Source organism: Bufo gargarizans, chromosome 6 (genome assembly GCF_014858855.1).
Source record: "Bufo gargarizans isolate SCDJY-AF-19 chromosome 6, ASM1485885v1, whole genome shotgun sequence".
Lineage (NCBI taxonomy): Eukaryota > Metazoa > Chordata > Amphibia > Anura > Bufonidae > Bufo > Bufo gargarizans.
In genome coordinates this window covers 20,511,289-20,524,027 of record NC_058085.1, presented here as the reverse complement: position 1 = coordinate 20,524,027, position 12,739 = coordinate 20,511,289, and the positions used below count along the sequence as shown (strand labels likewise).

Here is a 12,739-nt window from a genome sequence, read left to right as displayed (position 1 = left end):
TGCAAAATACTCGCCTCCTGTCATTACTAAAATTAAGATTATAAGTACACTAGCGCTAGCATAATCTTCAATTTAGCTGTGATTTTCTATGTCGACACTGTAGAGCTGGGATGGCGTCTGTGTTCCCTATTTCCCTTGTTTTTATGGCATTTGATTATTCACAGACTGAGTATTTAATAAAGCTTAATATTTTTTCACCATTGGACGTCTCAGAGCTTTTAGTTCTCAGTTTCTTCTTGTATGTACAAAGCTTGTCAAGTTATATTGGGACATTGGGTAGTCTTTCTTTATGAAGCCGCACCACTGTGTGTATATATACCAGGCCACTGACACCCTCGGTTGTGTTCTTGTTTTTTATTGCACACTGTAGGAAAAAGCACCAGTCTATGTGCGCTTCCATGGTCCTGGCTACCAGAAAAGACTGGTGCTTTTTCTTACAGTGTGCAAGCACGGCCACCGCTGATTGATTGCAGGGTGGTCGTAACCATGGAAACAAGCAGTGTATAAAGTGTTAGAAAGATCAATCCAGAAAGCAAAGGAGGCAATATAGACAATCACAATACATTAGTAAGTGTCTTGTATTAACCTTCTCTACATAATAAAGGCCATTTACTGAAGTGATGCAACCCCTTTAATGAGATCCGGCATGGAGCAGCCTTGAGGATTTTGAAGCATTCTGGTGGGATCCAGCCACACCCTGACAAATGTGCAGAGAAGTGGCCGGACAAATCCCATTGGGATCAGCGGTTTTCGTCCGGCCGCTACTCTGAATGTTTTCCGGGTTGTGTCCTGATCTCTGCCGCTCCCCATTATAGTGAATGGGGGTGGTGGGTGTCTGGCAGCTTCTGGCAGTGTCGGATCTGGACATCTCTGACAGGAGAACGGCCGGAGACAGGAAATGCTACTGTGAAACTAGCCGGAGAGATCCGCGGCTCCACAGCCGGTAATCAACAGATTCCTGAGAACAGGAACCAGAAAGAAAACACGCAGAACATGATGTCCCTGTTGTGGGGGATGCCATGGATGTCCCTGTTGTCCCTTTTATTGTTATAATGCTCTCCCTGAAGTGTCCCCAGTATTTATACTGCTCCCTACTGTTATAATGCTCTCCCTGAAGTACCCCAGTATTTATACTGCCTCCTACTGTTATAATGCTCTCCCTGGAGTGTCCCCGGTATTTATACTGCCCCCTTCTGTTATAATGCTCTCCCTGCAGTGCCCCCAGTAGTTTATATTCCTTCCTTTAGTGTCCTCAGAAATTATAATTCTATATATAGTCACATATAAAAAACATCACCCCCTCTCCCCAGCCTCCTCCTTACATACAATCCCATGTAAACATCATCACTCCCTTAACATACAGTCTCATGTAAATAACATCCCTCCCTTCAGCGCTAACTAAAAATCCCAGTTAAATAACCACAACCCCCAGCATTCCTCTGGCTCTCACACCAAACCTTTCCCTTCACTTACCTCTCCTCATGTAGCAGACCTCGCCACTGCTTCTTCCCCAGGACTTCTCTTCACTGCAGAGCGCCATCCTCTCCCGCACTGGTCACATGATGGTGACATCATCGCAGGTCCTCAACCACTGCCTTCAGCACTGATCACATGGACTGTGATGTCATCACAGGTCCTTCGGCTCTTCCAATGCATTCAATTCAATTGTATTGCCGTCCTGAGGACAGCAATACACTTGTATCTATCTGGCAGGCAGTACATTTGGGACCTGAGACAAAACATCTGGGGCCCAGGCCCCGAATGTTTTAACCTAGCAATGCCCCTGCCTTTCTGTAAGTGTGATATACTCCTCCTTATGTTTTCTGTAAGCTCCGGAGCTGAAAACAAACATAGTGTGAAGTAAGGAAATCGACATCACAGCAATACAGTGATGGCAGAGTTCACAGAAGTTATATGTTCCCCGTCTTCTTAGTGAAATGCATCTAGCTGTGCAGCTGAAACAGGGAATAATATGTCCCAAAAATACATTAGGGAGGCCCAAAAAAGAAGCACGGCCATTATACAAACTTTATTGAAAACATTGTACATTTTTTAAACCAGCACCTGGATCTGAATGCTTTCATATTAGCATGTAATTAAAATTATGTAACCACATATACATGTATCTGTAGCGCCACCTGCTGTTTGTTCAGGGGTGTTGGCAGTTAGACCTCTATATTAATCTTTTATTGAAGACCTATCCTGAGTACATGCCAGAGAAACCGTTTAAGGACCGCTGTATTTCGTCATGCCGCTTGTTCCGCTTGTTAAAAATAAATCTATTAAACGACAATATTTGTGTGGTTGTGAGGAGCCGTCAAAAACCAAAACGGTCAACGCAATGTCTGTCTAGATAACAATAATAATCTTTATTTCCAGGACGTCCTCCATGACAGCACATGGGAGATTGTCCTTATAGGCCTCTGTAGGGACAGGAAGCAAGAGAGTTTAAAAGACGAACAGGGCAAAAATACTTATTATTCTGACAGGGAGTTAGAAGAAGAGGAGTTGATCTTTCCTTCAGGTTCTTCTGAAGATCAGAAAAAATACCTCTTTTCTTTGGAAGATCTGGATTCGTTACTATCGGCGGTAAGGGAAACTATGGAGGTGGAGGAGGTTCAGCAACCAAAAACGACTCAGGACGAGATATTTGGAGGATTAAGGGCAAAGAAAAGGAAACTGTTTTTGGTTAATTCCAATCTGACAGAGATGATACTGGAGGAATGGGAAGATGCAGAAAAGAAACTTTCCATTCCTTGAGAATTCAGAAGTCGTCTTCTCTTTAACCATTTAAAGCTCAAGACACCTAGAGAAGTAATTCTAGATTCTCTGTCTGCGCAAAAAATGGCCACAGCTTTCATGGGTGACACTTTTGCGGAATCTATCCGTTTTGCAGCATGAAGTAGAACCGCTAGAAGGGCCTTGTGGCTGAAGACCTGGACGGGCGACATAGCTTCTAAAAATAAATTGTGGGCAATACTGTTTTCCGGTTCTTACGTATTCGGACCGGTATTGGACACCATTTTAGAAAGAGCGGCTGACAAGAAAAAAGGATTTCCAGAAGAGAAGCCCAGGAAAAGTCAGCCCTTTCAGAGAACAAACAGACAGTCCCAGTACTTATCGAGTAGAAAAAAGGGAAAATCTGGTAGATGGAGCTACCCGAAAGGAGGCAGAGGAAGAGGGTTCCTTCTCAACCCTAAGAACACAAATAATCCCGGTAAACAGTGACTCCATCCTGGTTCGAGGAAGACTTCGTTTTTTCAGCCAGGAATGGATTTCCAAATTCCCTGGGTAATCGAAAACATTCAGAAGGTTTACAAACTAGAATTCAAGTCTCCTCCCCCACAGTGTTTTCAGATAACCAATCCTCACTCAGAAACTTGACAGAATCAACTTCTACAGGATATTCAGTCTCTGCAAGTCTGTGCAAGATTAAGGCCATTGTTCTAGTACCTTCGCATCAACATTTCAAAGGTCATTATTCCAAACTATTCCTGGTAAAAAAAAAACTAATGGATCGTTCAGGACAATTATAAACCTCCAATTCCTGAACAGGCGGATCTCCTATCGGAAGTTCAAGATGGAATCTATTTGGTCAGTCATTCCACTCATCACCCAGCAGCATTCATGTGCACAGTAGACCTGAAGGATGCATATTATCATATCCCTATTCCACCTCATCATCATCAAAAATATCTGAGATTTTCAATAAAAGTGAACAGCCACATACATCATTTCCAGTTTCAGTGTCTGCCATTCGGAATCTCGTCCGCTCCGAGGATCTTTACCAAATTGATAGTAGAAGGGATGGCTTACCTAAGACACTACAAAATAATTATAATCCCATACCAGGATGATTTTTTATTAACAGCCCAATCTTAGAAGATATTAAAAGATCATCTTCAGTTAACACTGGAGGTCCTGTCAAAATTAGGATGGATTGTCAACTTTATCAAATCAGATCTGCGATTGGAAACCAGGAAGATTTTCTTGGGTACACTTCTAGATTCAGTGAAAGAAATGTATTTTCTACCTATAACCAAACAAAATACCATGGTTATAAAATTCCAACACTGCAAAAAGAAGAAAAGTTGCACGATCAGAGAGGCAGTGAGGATTCCGGGCATCATGACATTTGCATACCCATGATTTCCTGGGCCCATTTTCATTCAAGACCATTACAGAAACTGATACTTTCTCGGTGGGACAAGAGTCAAGAATCTCTAGACAAAAGGATTTTTCCTTACCACAGGGTTAAGAACTCCCTAAACTGGTGGTTAACAACCTACAGAAAGGAATTCCCTGGAAGCTGGATCCAATGGTGACGGTAACCACAGATGCCAGCAAGTTAGACTGGGGAGCCTAGGTGGTGGATCTATATTTTCAAGGAGAATGTTCACCTCTAGAGAGCCTGGGAACTTAAAAGAGCTAACAGCGGCTCTGAAGACTCTGAAACAGGCCAAAAATATTGTAAAAGGGAAGCATCCAAGGATCTTCTCAGACAACATCACTATGGTGGTCTTGTCCTATAAGGGAAGCCATGAGCCTTCTGGGGCTCCTCTCGTCTTGCATTCCTTCTGTCCCCTGGAGTCAGTCGCACTTCCGATCCCTCCAGACGTGGATTCTCAAAGTCTGGGACAGACAGCAGGGTTCTTTAAATCACAAGGTGTTTATCCCTCCAACAGTAAAAGCCTCCCTAGACTGGTGGGTGAGCGCAAAAAAACTGTCCTTAGGAGTTCCTTGGGAGAAGACTCCTTACATCTAAGTCCTAACAGACGCAAGCGAAAAAGGATGAGGAGCGAAAGTGGGAGATCATTATTTTCCAGGGTTCCTGGCCGCCAACAACTCGCTCTCAATCCTCCAACTTCAGAGAGCTGAAAGCGGTTTGGAAAACGTTAAAGGCAGCAGAAGACCTGCTCGAGGGCCTGCACGTGAAGGTCCTTTCCGACAACACAACAGCAATAGTGTACCTCTCTCGCCAAGGAGGGACGAGATCAGGAAAGCTGATGTTCATGGCAGGGAAGATCTTCAATTGGGCAGAGTCCCACGTAAGATCCATCTCTGCAATTCACCTGAAGGGAGCACTTAACGTAGAAGCAGACTACCTCAGTTGACAGCTAATAGACTACACTGAGTGGTCTCTGAACCAGGACGTGTTTCAAATGCTAATAGACATATGGGGCACCCCTCAAATAGACTTGTTCAAAGATGAACACGAAGGTACCAATGTTCTGCTCCCTAAATCCACGGGACAATCCCTGGGCGCTGGACGCACTCACGATACGGTTGAATTGGAACCTCTGTTATGCATTTCCACCCCTGCCTCTACTTCCCAAGAAAATCCAGAAGCTCAACCAAGAAGATACAACCCTAATATTAATAGCTGCTTATTGGCCGAAGAGAAGCTGGTTCCCTTCCCTAAAGAAACTATCAGTAGAGAACCCGTGGCCTCTCCCATCCAGGAGGGACCTGCTTCACCAGGGGCCAATCCTACACCACAACCCGAGCTTCCTAAAATTATCAGCCTGGATCCTGAGGTCCAGATGTTGAAATCACAAGGTCTCTCTGATCAGGTAATCTCTACTCTGAAAGCAAGTAGAAAGAAAGTCACCTATTCGATCTATCTGAAAATTTGGAAGAGGTTTTGCTCCTGGATCGTTAACCCTGCCCCGAACTTAGGTCCTCCTAACTTTCAAAAAATCATAGAGTTCCTCTAGCAAGGTCTCGAGCTAAGTCTTAGACCTTCCACCCTGAAGGTACAGGTCTCGGCCCTAGCTTCTTTCTTCGATTTAAGATCTAGCCAACCACCGGTGGATTAGAAGATTTATGAAAGCAGCTTCTTGGCTCCGTCCTTCTCTAAAATCCCGGATCCCTACCTGGGACCTAAATACAGTGCTCACAGGCCTGACACTCGCCCCTTTCGAGCCCCTGTCAGATAGGTGCTTAATGGAACAATCTCTAAAAACCTCTTTTCTTGTTGCCATCACATCCGTAAGAAGGCTAGGTGAAATTCAAGCCCTATCAATACAAGAACCCTATCTCCATATCACCGATGATAGAATAATTCTTAGGCTAGATTCCGGTTTTCTTCCTAAAATGGTATCCAATTTCCACTGAAACCAGGAGATAATTTTGCATTTCTTTTTGTAGTAATCCCTCTAATTGTAGAGAATCCAGTTTCCATTCACTAGATGTGAGACGCTCGGTTTTATGGTACCTTGAAGTTACAAAAGAATTCCGTAAAACTGATAACCTGTTAGTCCTATTCTCAGGTAAGAATAAGGGCCTAAAAGCCTCCAAGTCCTCTCTAGCACGATGGATTAAAGACTCCATTTCTCTTTGTTATGAAATCCAGGGCCTACCTTGCCCCTCAAACCTAAGAGCCCACTCGACCCGAGCTATGTCCTCTTCCCAGGCCGAGAGGGCTGGAGCTTCTCTAGAGGACATCTGTAAAGCTGCCACATGGTCCAGCATTCACACCTTTATGAAACACTATAGGCTAGACTTGTCTAGTAGTTCAGACTTCTCTTTTGGACGTAAAGTCCTCCAGGCGGTCGTCCCACCCTTCCTAGTTCATAACTTTTTATATCTCCTCGTGGCCGTCGTGGTGATGAGGTGGAAAACCGGAATTAGACTTACCGGTAATTCAGTTTCCACAAAATCGCCACGACGGCACATATATTCCCTACCCTAAATTTGGTCCTGATCTTGGAGGTTATGAATTAATAGCCTCTTGACTTTTTTTTTCTCACCACCTTTGTTTTCTGTCTCTGTAATTTTGGACACACTGGTGCTGGTGGTGGGAGGGGGGATTTAAACCCTCTCTCTGTTCCTACCGAATTACCGGTAAGTCTAATTCCAGCTTTTCTCTAGGCCCAATCAAACGTGTTATCAATCTCAGCCTTCCATCTAAGGGGCAAAGAAAACATGACAGCAAATTTTCTGAGCAGGAAAAATGTCGATCCTGGAGAGTGGATGCTAAACAAAGTAGTATTCCAGGAGTTATGTCACAAATAGGGTCAGCCTCAGATAGACCTATTTGTGACCAGGGTAAACACAAAAACAAGCAGTTTTTACTCTCTAAATCCAGGAGACAATCCTTTAGCAGTGGATGCAATGTCACAAGCCTGGAACATGGATTTCGCCTATGCCTTCCCACCAATGTCTCTTATTCCGGCAGTATTGAGTAAGATTGGCGAGAGCACGACAAAGGTGCTATTGATTACTCTGGCCTGGCCCAAAAGGAGCTTGTACTCGCTCCTCAGAGCAATGTGCATAGAAGAGCCATTAATCCTCCCAAGGAGACAGGATCTTCTGGTTCAAGGCCCTCTAAAACACCCAGATCTGAAAACCTTGACTTTGAAAGGGAAATGCTGAAAAGGTAAGGTCTTTTGGAAAAAGTAATTGCAACGCGTTACAATATAGTCACAAGCCAGTTACTTCTGCCATATAATTTGGTTCCTGGTTGTCCACGGAAGACACAGACGGTTCCTCACCTACCATTAGACTAGACTTTCTCCAGAAAGGTTTTGATTTAGGTTTGAGACCGAGTACCTTAAAAGTCCTATTTTGGCTTTCCTAGATTTCCCATTAGCTGAACATAGATGGGTTAAGAGGTTTTTCAAAGCCGTTTCCAGATTAAGACCCACAATAAGACAAATGATCCAAACATTTAATCTTAGTCATAAACTCTCTTTGTGAACCTCCGTTTGAACCATTAGATGATATCTCAAAATATTTGACCATTAAAGCTGCCTTCCTTGTAGCTATTACCTCTGCCTGTAGGATAGGGGAGAGTCAAGCTATCGCTATGAAAGAACCCTATGTAAAGATTCTTGATGATAGAGTAATCTTAAAATTAGACCCAGCTTTTTTACCGAAAGTAGTCTCCTCCTTCCATAAAGAGCAATAAATAATTCTTCCTTCTGTTTGTAATTCTCCTAGAAATGCCAAAGTGGAGCGTTTCCATTGCTTGAATGTGCGCAGAATGATAGTTAAATATCTCCAGTCAACAGAATCTTGGAGACAGGATTCAAATTTATTCATTCAGCATAGAGTTAAAAAATAAAGGCCAGAAAGTGATCCATCTTGCCAAAGTATATTTAGTAAAAGATACAATTCGAGAGGCATCCTCTTTACAAAAAAAGGACTGTCCAATCTCCATGAAAGCCCATTCGACCAGGGCTATGCAACATCGTGGGCAGAGAAAGCTAATGCCACGATAGAGCAAATCTGTAGAGCAGCTACATGGACAAATTATAATACTTTTTGCAAACATCATTTGGACCTCCTCACTAATCAAAATTTAGTGTTTAGACGGAAGGTCCTTCAAGCAGTGGTCCCACCCCCCTAAAAAAGTTAAAGTGATTGGGTATTTCTCCCATGTGCTGTCATGTGGGACGTCCTGGAAATCGGTAATTAGTCTTAACAGTAATTGTTTTTCCAGGAGTCCAACACGACAGCACCAATATATATATATATATATATATATATATATATATATATATATAAATTCAAAGACTCCAGTCAAGTTTTATGCGAAAAACTTGACTGGAGTCTTTGAATTTATTAGTGAAAAGGGGTGGGAACCCTACTCCAGTAAAAATCCACCGTGCTACAAGGGCTCTGCTTATAATATATATATATATATATATATATATATATACAGGGAGTGCAGAATTATTAGGCAAATGAGTATTTTGACCACATCATCCTCTTTATGCATGTTGTCTTACTCCAAGCTGTATAGGCTCGAAAGCCTACTACCATATAAGCATATTAGGTGATGTGCATCTCTGTAATGAGAAGGGGTGTGGTCTAATGACATCAACACCCTATATCAGGTGTGCATAATTATTAGGCAACTTCCTTTCCTTTGGAAAAATGGGTCAAAAGAAGGACTTGACAGGCTCAGAAAAGGCAAAAATAGTGAGATATCTTGCAGAGGGATGCAGCACTCTTAAAATTGCAAAGCTTCTGAAGCGTGATCATCGAACAATCAAGCGTTTCATTCAAAATAGTCAACAGGGTCGCAAGAAGCGTGTGGAAAAACCAAGGCGCAAAATAACCCCATGAACTGAGAAAAGTCAAGCGTGCAGCTGCCAAGATGCCACTTGCCACCAGTTTGGCCATATTTCAGAGCTGCAACATCACTGGAGTGCCCAAAAGCACAAGGTGTGCAATACTCAGAGACATGGCCAAGGTAAGAAAGGCTGAAAGACGACCACCACTGAACAAGACACACAAGCTGAAACGTCAAGACTGGGCCAAGAAATATCTCAAGACTGATTTTTCAAAGGTTTTATGCACTGATGAAATGAGAGTGAGTCTTGATGGGCCAGATGGATGGGCCCGTGGCTGGATTGGTAAAGGGCAGAGAGCTCAAGTCCGACTCAGATTCCAGCAAGGTGGAGGTGGAGTACTGGTTTGGGCTGGTATCATCAAAGATGAGCTTGTGGGGCCTTTTCGGGTTGAGGATGGAGTCAAGCTCAACTCCCAGTCCTACTGCCAGTTTCTGGAAGACACCTTCTTCAAGCAGTGGTACAGGAAGAAGTCTGCATCCTTCAAGAAAAACATGATTTTCATGCAGGACAATGCTCCATCACACGCGTCCAAGTACTCCACAGCGTGGCTGGCAAGAAAGGGTATAAAAGAAGAAAATCTAATGACATGGCCTCCTTGTTCACCTGATCTGAACCCCATTGAGAACCTGTGGTCCATCATCAAATGTGAGATTTACAAGGAGGGAAAACAGTACACCTCTCTGAACAGTGTCTGGGAGGCTGTGGTTGCTGCTGCACGCAATGTTGATGGTGAACAGATCAAAACACTGACAGAATCCATGGATGGCAGGCTTTTGAGTGTCCTTGCAAAGAAAGGTGGCTATATTGGTCACTGATTTGTTTTTGTTTTGTTTTTGAATGTCAGAAATGTATATTTGTGAATGTTGAGATGTTATATTGGTTTCACTGGTAAAAATTAATAATTGAAATGGGTATATATTTGTTTTTTGTTAAGTTACCTAATAATTATGCACAGTAATAGTCACCTGCACACACAGATATCCCCCTAAAATAGCTAAAACAAAACAAACTAAAAACTACTTCCAAAAATATTCAGCTTTGATATTAATGAGTTTTTTGGGTTCATTGAGAACATGGTTGTTGTACAATAATAAAATGAATCCTCAAAAATACAACTTGCCTAATAATTCTGCACTCCCTGTGTATATATATATATATATATATATATATATTTTTTTTTTTTTTTCACATATACTTATATAATAACAATGTGCTGTTAACATTGTGAAATTCGAAACACTAAGTATATTACTTGAGGAAAAGTTTTTAGGTGTAGTGATTTATAAGACACTGAATAAGGGGGTGGGGAGGGGCCTTTTAAACTCTCTTGCTTCCTGTCTCTACAGAGGCCTATAAGGATAACCTCCCATGTGCTGTCATGTTGGACTCCTGGAAAAAACATTTACCAGTAAGACTAATTACCGATTTCCAGGACGTCCTCCATGACAGTACATATGGAGGATGTCCTTATGTACCTCTATAGCGACAGGAAGCACAGAGAGGTGTAAAGCCCCTCTAACTCCAGTGTTCTTTGTGTCCCTTACAGCAGCCAACAGAGAGGATCCCTGTTATGGGAAAAAGTTTATGCTTTGGCATAGGAACCCAGGATAGGATTAGGGGGGTTTATGACTCTACTTCCATCCCTGAACCGGAGGGCTTTGCTAGCACCCCTTTAGCGGGGTCCCCTGGCCTTACCAGTGCCCATTGAGGCTGCGGGGTCTGGTTGCGGTGTCCGCTTCCTTTCTGGAGAGGCTCTTGGCTCCGTACTGCATCTTCCTTCTCCGTTTCACGTGCAGGGTGCAGCCATATTGGGCCTCTGCAAGCCAAGTGATGTCCTCTTGTGAGATGTCCGTCGAGAGGGCACGCTGGAATGCCTGGTGCGGTGTGGCTAGCCTATCAATGCATGAGTCCCCATTAGGAATGGACTTGCATTATCCATATCGGGATTCTCCTGTAGGATGGAGTCCCAGAAGAGGGAGGAGCAGACTGGCAGCGGAAGGGGGCAGGACTATAAAGATATGGTGGGAAATCAAATGTTTGTGTACTCCACCATGAAAGGTCCAGTGTCTGGTCAGTCTGTGTCGGGTTCAGAACCTCCTGCCCAGGGTCATGTAAGTCAGGTGTGCTGTATAGGCCCTGTAATAGTACTTTTGGATTGCTGCATAGCTAGCAGTTTGTTTTGTAATTTCAGGATGATAAAGATGTGGTGCATAAAAATTCTTCTGAACCTAAAAAGAAAGTAAAAATATGCTATAGTTGTGCTAAGAAGCTGGCAGAGTCTTACTTTAAACAACTTTGCAGCTCCTGCATTGATAAAATGATAAAAGAAGAACAGTCATCTTTATCAGCTGAAATTACGAAGATTATAAAGGAGGAAGTACACTCCTCAGTGGTCAAATTAATGACAAAATCTGTTCCTCAGTCTCATGTTAGAAGACCTAGAGCTGATATTGACTCAGATTCAGAGGATGAATCCACTAGTAAAATTAGATCAGAGGGAGAAATGGATGATATTGAGGAAGATGAAATTGCTTCTTGTCCTGCGGAAGAGGGAAAAAAGGTTGTTTTTTTCATCCGAGGATTTAGACTTTCTAATTTCTGCTGTCCATCAGACAATGGACGTAGAGGAAGTCGCTCAACCTCGTTATATACAGGACGAGATGTTTGGCGGACTAAAAGCAAAAAAGTAAACACACTTTCCGGTAAATGAAAATCTAAAATTACTCATATTGGAGAAATGGGAGGAAGCGGAAAAGAGACTAGATTTTAATGCAGAAGATACAAAATTGTGGGTGGATACCCCGAAAATTTACATACTCATTGCAAAAGTAATTAAAAAAAACCTCCTTGCCCTTTGAGGATTCCTCGCAACTTAAGGACGCTATGGATAGAAAAATAGATGGTATCTGAAAAAAATCTGGATGGTATTTTCTACATTGATCAATACCGCTACTTCACTGTCTCGATCGTTATTTATATGGCTTTCCCAACTAGAGAACCATCTAAAGATGAAAACCTCCAGGGAAGAAATTCTGGAGTCCATTCCACTCTTAAAAATGGCAACTGTATTTGTCTCTGATGCTTCGGCGGAATCTATTAGATTCGCTGCCAGAGGCAGTTCCCTTTCATATGCCTCCAGACGAGCATTGTGGCTTAAAATTTGGTCTGGGGACATTCCGTCAAAAAATACGACAACTTCCTATTGACATCTCCATCTGCCACCATTCTAATGAGACCGCTGGAATTCACCTTGACGAGTCTCTCCCATTTGGGATGGATCATAAACCTAGAAAAATTGAACCTTATTCCAGAAACAAGGAAGATTTTCTTAGGCACCCTATTGGACTCGGAAAAACAACATTCATTCCTGCCGGTAGAGAAACATGCAAAGATGCGCCAGGAGATTTTCTTATTCCAAAGGAAAGAAGTCTGGTCTATAAGAACAGCCATGAAAATCCTGGGGTTAATGACGTCTTGCATCACCACAGTCCCCTGGAGTCAATTCCATTCAAGACCTTTGCAGAAAACAGTTCTGACTTGTTAGAACCAAGATCTAAATTCTTTGGATCAGAAGATCCGCATTCCAAAGTCGGTAAGACGGAATTTTTCATGGTGGATAGATCCAAAGAACTTATCATTGGGAATTCCATGGACTT

At 42.7% G+C, this 12,739-nt stretch overlaps 1 protein-coding gene and 1 pseudogene across 1 annotated transcript in view; one reads left to right on the top strand and one right to left on the bottom strand.

The window, feature by feature from the left end:
• LOC122940390 overlaps nucleotides 1–12,739 on the bottom strand; it is a 1,294,760-nt pseudogene that overhangs the window by 86,867 nt on the left and 1,195,154 nt on the right.
• Nucleotides 1–12,739, top strand: part of LOC122940410 (oocyte zinc finger protein XlCOF7.1-like) — a 195,341-nt gene that overhangs the window by 140,767 nt on the left and 41,835 nt on the right. The gene's annotated exons all lie outside the window — the stretch shown is intronic.